Source organism: Phocoena phocoena, chromosome 1 (genome assembly GCF_963924675.1).
Source record: "Phocoena phocoena chromosome 1, mPhoPho1.1, whole genome shotgun sequence".
NCBI classification, from domain to species: Eukaryota; Metazoa; Chordata; class Mammalia; order Artiodactyla; family Phocoenidae; genus Phocoena; species Phocoena phocoena.
The window spans coordinates 99,689,100-99,697,847 of record NC_089219.1 but is presented as its reverse complement, the minus strand read 5'-3'; the positions used below and the strand labels follow the sequence as shown (position 1 = coordinate 99,697,847).

Here is an 8,748-nt window from a genome sequence, read left to right as displayed (position 1 = left end):
AGCATTTGCTTTATGTATTGAGGTGCTCCTATGTTGGGTGCATAAATATTTACAATTGTTGTATTTTCTTCTTGGATTGATCCCTTGATCATTATGTAGTGTCCTTCTTTGTCTCTTGTAATAGTCTTTATTTTAAAGTCTGTTTTATCTGATATAAGAATTGCTACTCCAGCTTTCTTTTGATTTCCATTTGCATGAAATATCTTTTTCCATCCCCTCACTTTCAGTCTGTATGTGTCCCTAGGTCTGAAGTGGGTCTCTTGTGGACAGCATATATATGGATCCTGTTTTTGTATCCATTCAGCCAATCTATGTCTTTTGGTTGGAGCATTTAATCCATTTACATTCAAGGTAGTTATCGATATATATATGTTCCTATTACCATTTTCTTAATTGTTTTGGGTTTGTTATTGCAGGTCTTTTCCTTCTCTTGTGTTTCTCACTTAGAGAAGTACCTTTAGCATTCGTTGTAAATCTGGTTTGGTGGTGCTGAATTCTCTTAGTTTTTGCTTGTCTGTAAAGGTTTTAATTTCTCCATCGACTCTTAATGAGACCCTTGCTGGGTAGAGTAATCTTGGTTGTAGGTTTTACCCTTTCAGCACTTTAAATATGTCCTGCCACTCCCTTCTGGCTTGCAGAGTTTCTGCTGAAAGATCAGCTGTTAACATTATGGGGATTCCCTTGTATGTTATTTGTTGCTTTTCCCTTGCTGCTTTTAATATTTTTTCTTTGTATTTAGTTTTTGAGAGTTTGATTAATATGTGTCTTAGCATATTTCTCCTTGGTTTTATCCTGTATGGGACTCTCTGTGCTTCCTGGACTTGATTATTTCCTTTCCCATATTAGGGAAGTTTTCAACTATAACCTCTTCAAATATTTTCTCAGTCCCTTTCTTTTTCTCTTCTTCTGGGACCCCTATAATTCAAATGTTGGTGCATTTAATGTTGTCCCAGAGGTCTCTGAGACTGTCCTCAATTCTTTTCATTCTTTTTTCTTTTTTCTGCTCTGCAGTAATTATTTCTACTATTTTATCTTGCAGGCCACTTATCTGTTCTTCTGCCTCAGTTATTCTGCTATTGATTCCTTCTAGAGAATTTTAAATTTCATTTATTGTGTTATTTTTCATTGTTTGTTTGCTCTTTAGTTCTTCTAGGTTCTTGTTAAACGTTTCTTGTATTTTCTCCATCTGTTTCCAAAATTTTGGGTCTCTACTATCATAACTGAATTCTTTTTCAGATAGACTGTGTATTTCCTCTTCATTTGTTTGGTCTGGTGGGTTTTACCTTGCTCCTTCATCTGCTGTGTGTTTTTCTGTCTTCTCATTTTGCTTAACTTACTGTGTTTGGGGTCTTCTTTTTGCAGGCTGCAGGTTCACAGTTCCCCGTTGTTTTTGGTGTCTGCTCCCAGTGGGTAAGGTTGGTTCAGTGGGTTGTGTAGGCTTCCTGGTGGAGGGGACTGGTGCCTGTGTTCTGGTGGATGAGGCAGAATCTTTTCTTTCAGTTGGGCAGGGCTGCGTCTGGTGGTGTGTTTTGGGGTGTCTGTGACCTTATTATGATTTTAGGCCGCCTCTCTGCTAATGGGTAGGGTTGTGTTCCTGTCTTGCTATTTGTTTGTCATGGGGTGTCCAGCACTGGAGGTTGCTGGTTGTTGAGTGGAGCTGGGTCTTAGTGTTGAGACGGAGATCTCTGAGAGCTCTCGCCCGTTGATATTATGTGGGGCCGGGAGGTCTCTGGTGGTCCAATGTCCTGAACTTGGCTCTCCCACCTCAGAGGTTCAGGCCTGACACCGACCAGAGCACCAAGATCCTTCCTCATGTTTAGACTTCCATCACCCATCTGGCAGGGAGTGAGCCTCCTCAAAGCACACGCAGCTGTCTCCCGGGAGGAAACACCAATCCCAACAGAAGCCCACAAGACAAAAGCAACTCAGCGAGATCCCCCGGCAGCTGAGAGCACGTTTTCTTCCTCTTTTTCTTTGATCTGTTGCTATACGCACTCCGCCCAAGACAACATCAAGTTTCTCAAGCTTTGCTTCCCAGCCTATGAAAAGTTGGGCACAGGGCCACCTGTAACCTTCTAATCTTTAAACTCTTTTAAACTTTTTTCCCTCTTCCTTTGACTCATCCTGAGTTCTACCCCATTCTTGATTCTCTGTGACTTTGTCCATAGAAATTCAATTTTCTCCTCAAATCCTACCTATCCCTTGTCTCCATTGTATTTTTTAAAAACATTTATTTATTTAGGCTGTGCCAGGTCTTAGTTGTGGCACATGGGATCTTTTAGTTGCAGCATGTGGACTCTTAGTTGTGGCTTGCAGGCTTCTTACTTTCCGCATGGATGTGGGATCTAGTTCCCTAGCCAGGGATCAAACCCAGGGCCCCTGCATTGGGAGCATGGAGTCTTACCCACTGGACCACCAGGGAAGTCCCTCCACTGTATGTTTTTTTTTTTGCGGTACGCGGGCCTCTCACTATTGTGGCCTCTCCCGTTGTGGAGCACAGGCTCCAGATGCGCAGGCTCAGCGGCCATGGCTCACGGGCCTAGCCGCTCCGCAGCATGTGGGATCTTCCCGGATCGGGGCACGAACCCGTGTCCCCTGCATCGGCAGGCAGACTGTCAACCACTGCGCCACCAGGGAAGCTCTCCACTGTAATTTTTGTATTATGTGAATCTTTACACTTGTATTATTTTTGCTTACTTTCTCTCCTCTATTGTAAGTTTCTAAGGTAGTAGCTGTCTTTGAAGTTCCCATATGCATAGTTAAATGGAACAGTGTGTCTTGAGCAACTTTTTGGCTAATTACTGTGACCCATGGAATTCTCTCTTCTTGTGGATCCAGTAATATCAGTTACATTATTTAAATTAGCCCCAAACCTTGTCTTCAGTAATTCCCTCTAAGGTGTAGGCCTTTGTCATGCCAATTGCCAGTAACCCCTCTAGAGGGTGATGATTCAGATTTAGGATGCAAATTAGAAATGCACAATTTTACCTCACTCTGTTGTGATTGCACCTTGCTGATGTTTGTCATTTTTCATATAGAAAACAGCCCCTTAAGGGGAGCAGATTAACAATTTACTGTATTTTTTAGGAAAGTGAAATAGATTGTTGAAATTATTTTAAGTGTATTATAAAGTGATTTTTGTTTTACTGACAGTATATTCTAGGACTTACATCGTCAGCATTTAAAGACTTAAGTTTAACCTATAATCGTATTTTGAGATAACAAAATTTCATTTTTGATACTTTTTTAGTGTCCAGAAATGCCCTTTAAAACAACTTTGCAGGGCTTCCCTGGTGGCACAGTGGTTGAGAGTACACCTGCCGATGCAGGGGACACGGGTTCGTGCCCTGGCCCAGGAAGATCCCACATGCCGCGGAGCAGATAGGCCCGTGAGCCATGGCCGCTAGGCCTGCGCATCCGGAGCCTGTGCTCCGCAACGGGAGAGGCCACAACAGTGAGAGGCCCGCATACCGCAAAACAAAAACAACTTTGCAAATAACTATTTATCTGTGCTTAGTGTAAGTAATGCTTATGTTAGACAAACAATACTTAATTTATTAGTCTTTTGTGGATTATCAGGTACTTTACAAAAACAACTTTGTTACTTCTTTGAAGTAGTGGGCTCAGATGTAGTAGTAATAATGATGTTCAGACTCATGATGGACATTACACAATTATGTATACAGGAAAGAACTAAAAGGAGACAAATGTAATTGTCTTGAATTTGGGATGAAAAAAAGTTTTTTTAACATCTTTATTGGAGTATAATTACTTTACAATGGTGTGTTAGTTTCTGCTTTATAACAAAGTGAATGAATCAGCTATACGTATACGTATACCCCCATATCGCCTCCCTCTTGCTTCTCCCTCCCACCCTCCTATCCCACAAAAATATGGAACGCTTCATGAATTTGTGTGTCATCCTTGCGCTGGGGCCGTGCTAATCTTCTCTGTATCATTCCAATTTTAGTATATATGCTGCTGAAGCAAGCATTGGGATGAAAACTTTAAGAATGATGAGTAAAGCATAGAGGTAAAATTCTAGTCTTTATTCATAAAAACCTAGAGATACTTTTACATAAAACCAACTATAAAACTATTAAAAATTATGAAGCTGATTATAGTGTTAAATATTTCAGTGAGCAGTTCAAGTCATACTTTTTTTTTTTTTTCAAGAAAAGGAAGAACAACTTTCTCTGCTGTCTTCCTCCTTGTGACTACTTATTTTCCCAACTTGGTCTCAAAGAACTAGGTGTGAAGTAGATACCAGCAGTGGTATACTAGCATTTCTATTCAAAAGGAGTAATGTAGATGACCATAACCCTAACTCCATACCTGTTTATTTATTATTTTAAAGTAGTCAGTACATTTGTGCTTCAAACCCTGGGACAAAATCATATATTAATAAATAAAAATAGTGTATTTAGGTTTTGGAGAGTCTACTTTGGATTGCAGAAAACAATGTTTATAGATTATAGTCTAGATTATAATCTGGAATTCTGCTGAGCAAAACTCTCCTGTATAGTGTAAAGGACTTCAAAGGACACAGTCTCTAACTTCCCTTTCTTCACTATTACCTCAGATTTTTATGTCCTTTCTAAAATGTGAAGAAAATTGGTATTTAGAAATCATGCCAGAATAAAAAATTTCAAATAACAAAGACAGGAATTTGGTAATTTGGCAGAATTGTATTGAGTCCACCTCTGGGTTTTGAATTTTTTTATCCATAATTTTTCTTTTGAATGCTCGTATTTTATTTCCTTTCTTCTTCTCTCTGAATCTTTTTCTTCCTGAAGGCACTTGCAGTTTTAAATTTAATTTTGACACTGTGGAATAAAGTTTTTAATATAAGACAGTGTTATTATTAAAACTGATGAAACAGTTCTTGGTGACCAAAAATTGTGACCATAAAAAGCAAATTGTGGGAGTTCCCTGGTGGTCTAGTGGTTAGGACTCGGTGCTTTCACTGCTGTGGCCCGGGTTCAATCCCTGGTTGGGGAACTGAGATCCCATAAGCCAAGAGGCATGTCCAAAAATATATAAATAAACAAACAAATAAATAAATAAAAGAAATTGTGAGAAACCATAACCGGCAACTAAGCTCAAAGTTTAATCACATTCAATAAGTATTATATTAGCTGTTCCAACTGAACCTTACTGCATCAAACAGCTCTTCTATCACAGAGTATGTATGTAAATTTAAGTGTAAATATTCTGAGATTAATTAACCTTTAATTTTTTTTTACTCTTAATTCAGAAAAAAATTTGTGAAATTCATGCCATGGAGCATTTCTATTTAACCTCAGAACCCAGATTGTTTCCTTTGAACTGAGATGTTGCAGCTTTTATTAACTCAAATGGAAATTTCAGAAATCTTGGAGATATTTTTATTATCCTACCTTCAGCATACGTAGGTGAAATGCTCTGGGACAGGTAATCTTCATTTTCAAATGGTGGTATGGAATTATTTTGCAAATCCTCAGTTTCATATGTACCCTGAATTTAGAATGAGCTCTCCTAAGATGAGACTGGATGCCTCAGGACTTCTTTAACTGACTCATTTCATGCAAATCCCCTTCTCCATCATTTTAAAAAAATTTCTTATTGAAGTATAGTTGATTTTCAATATTGTGTTTCAGGTCTATAGCAAAGTGATTCATATACTCTGTGTATGTGTGTGTGTGTGTGTGTGTGTGTGTGTATATATATATATATATATATATATATATATATATATATATACTTTTTCAGATTCTTTTCCATTATAGCTTATTACAAGATACTGAATATAGTTCCCTATGCTATACAGTAAGTCCTTGTTTATGTATTCCCTTCTCCTTCTTTACAAAAGAAAGACTACCTCACTCATCCCTGTTCTTATGTGCTGTTCCATGCTATAAAAATCTTTGGGGAACAATCCAAACAAAGGGAAAAACCCAGAATGCATAGCTCCAGAGAGAGAATTTTGAAGGAGACAGGAATAGGTTGTAACAGGAATATTTTTCAACTCACTGCTTTGAATTTGTAGGGAAGAAAAACTTTTCCCTTCTTACCTTCTAAGCTCTGTGGTTAGTCTAATAATTAAATAGTAATTAAATTGACATAAGGCAGATTAACAGCAGAAAAACTTTTAATTTCATACATATGCAAGCCCATAAAAATATAACACTTGAGACTTCCCTGGTGGCGCAGTGGTTAAGAATCTGCCTCCCAATGCAGGGGACATGGGTTCGACCCCTGGTCCAGGAAGATCCCACATGCCGTGGAGCAGCTAAGCCCGTGCACCACAACTACTGAGCCTGTGCTCTAGAGCCTGCGAGCCACAGCTACTGAGCCCACGTGCCACAACTAATGAAGCCTGCGTGCCTAGAGCCTGTGCTCCGCAACAAGAGAAGCCACCGCAACGAAGAGTAGCTCCCACTTGGAGCAACTAGAGAAAGCCTGTGTGCAGCAAGGAAGACCCAATGCAGTCAAAACTAAAAAAGATAAATAAATTTTTTTTTTTTTTTTTTTTTTTTTTTTTTGGTGGTACGCGGGCCTCTCACCGTTGTGGCCTCTCCCGTTGCGGAACACAGGCTCCGGACGCGCAGGCTCAGTGGCCATGGCTCACGGGCCCAGCTGCTCCGCGGCATGCGGGATCCTCCCGGACCGGGGCACAAACCCACGTCCCCTGCATCGGCAGGCGGACTCTCAACCACTGCGCCACCAGGGAAGCCCGATAAATAAATTTATTGAAAAAAAATATGACACTCAAAGAAGTAACCTAAGCAGGCAGCTTTTATACAAGGAAACAATACATTTGTGAAGAATTGACAAGACAAAGCATTTGGGCTTGGGTGGCATATTAGTGAAGAAGTAACAAGGTTTGTTTATATAGCCTTCTCAGCCCTAAACTCACTATCTCTGATAATAAGGATGCCTGCTATTCTCCTGATACTGGGAGAGTAACTTTCGAATGGGAGATTTATTTCCTGCTATCGGGGACAAAGGAGGTCAGAGTGTCCATCTTGTACCGGCTGTTTCTTAAGTTACTTTAATTCAAAATAAACAATATGCCAAATGGCATATTTTGGGGTGGCATATTCTATTCCCTTTCAAATTCAAGTGAGGTCACACCTTTTCTGATAGTGAGGACTGGCCAGTTATATAGTGGCCATTTTCCATAAACTGAATAAGCCGAAGTGCCAAGGTTTTGACAACGATATATTTAATGCACATATAACACAATATACAATATGCCAGAAATCACATATTTGCAACTATCAAACTTCTACAGTTTAATAGTCAATGTGTAAGGAAGTACAGTTTCCAGAGTTCATTTTGGGGCAAAATGGTTGAAGACCACAGGCTTGGGAGTCACTTGTACACACACTTAGTTCCTTTCAAAGTAAATCTAAGAGATTAAGAGGGTATAATGGTATAATTCAGGACATTATATCAGCAAAGAATTTTGCTTGATTTTTTTTTCTTTCTTACACCAAATGTGATTCTTATAAAAAGCCTGTAGTTGTGGAAGAGAATTAATTTGGTAGCTCTATCTAAAAGACCCCAGGCAAAGGACACTATGGGATGTGACAGTATTTTCCAGAGCAAAAACAGAAACTACGCTAGGGACCAAATTCCTGCGTCAGAACCAACCAGGACCAACAGAGACCTTTACCAAGGATGAATCATGCTTTGGGAGATGAGGGCCCAGTGGCATTGGGGAAACTTTGAAATGGCTCTTACATCAATCATATCTCTTCTGCAGGTGAAATGTACTATATGTCCTATACTCACTTGAGGACTTTCACTTATCCTTGTTTGTCTCCGTCAGTGAATGGGAATGGGTGGAAAATTGTATTTCTAATAATTTCATGGTATAATCGTACCCATTCTGATGAATAGTCAAAATAAATGGAAATCTCTGAAGGAGATGAATCTGTAATTGCTACCAGGCCATAGAATAATGGTGCTTTTATGTTCTGATTTGATTCTATCAATTTCTGGGCTTGAGCAGCTACTTAGAAAGTTGTAAATGTTAGGAGGAGATATCTGGGCTATTTATGCCAAATCACTTTAAAGGACTTGAAACAATCTGATTGTGTCTGAGCTCCTGTAAACAGAACTATCCTAGTGGAACTTGCTGGCCCTGGTCATATCCCAGTCCTGTTTATCTGACCAGGAGACCCTGGGGAAGTTTGGAACAAGGCCAGAGTCTCTTAAGGAACATTGTTGAAGAAGTCTCAGATCCTTCTGGAGGAAAAGGAGGAGTCTGAAAAGTTTGCCCAGGCTCCTGCTTTTTGTGGTGGCATTGCCTTGGGGTGTGTGTGTGTGTGTGTGTGTGTGTGTGTGTGTATGTATTTGTTTAAATGAGATTACAAAATATGTCTTAGATATTTGTGTTCATGTGCATATATTATTAGGGATAACTAGTTCTGTAGGAGAATTTTTTATATCTTGTATTTGTTTTTAAATGACATTCTAAAATAGATAAAGTATTTTCTGGATATTGTGGATGACCATTGTTTTAAAAGGAAAGTACTTTGCATTTGTATTTGATTAAAATTAATACAGGTACCAAATAGTATGGATTTAATGATGCAGGCTAGTGAAGAATATGGATGAATACTTAATATTTAAATGATAGGTTTATACAAATGTAGACCAGATGATTTTATGGCATACTCTAAACTGTGTAAAAACAAATTCAATATTAGTTTAAATAGAGAAAAAGTATATAATAGGAAAAGCACATTCACTATGACA

At 39.0% G+C, this 8,748-nt stretch overlaps 1 non-coding gene across 1 annotated transcript; it reads right to left on the bottom strand.

Annotated features, from left to right (window-relative positions):
• Positions 1-3,887: 3,887 nt before the first annotated feature.
• On the bottom strand, positions 3,888-3,994 carry LOC136141291 (U6 spliceosomal RNA). Its single transcript, XR_010657728.1, has one exon. It is a non-coding gene; the product is annotated as a U6 spliceosomal RNA (small nuclear RNA).
• Positions 3,995-8,748: the final 4,754 nt, after the last annotated feature.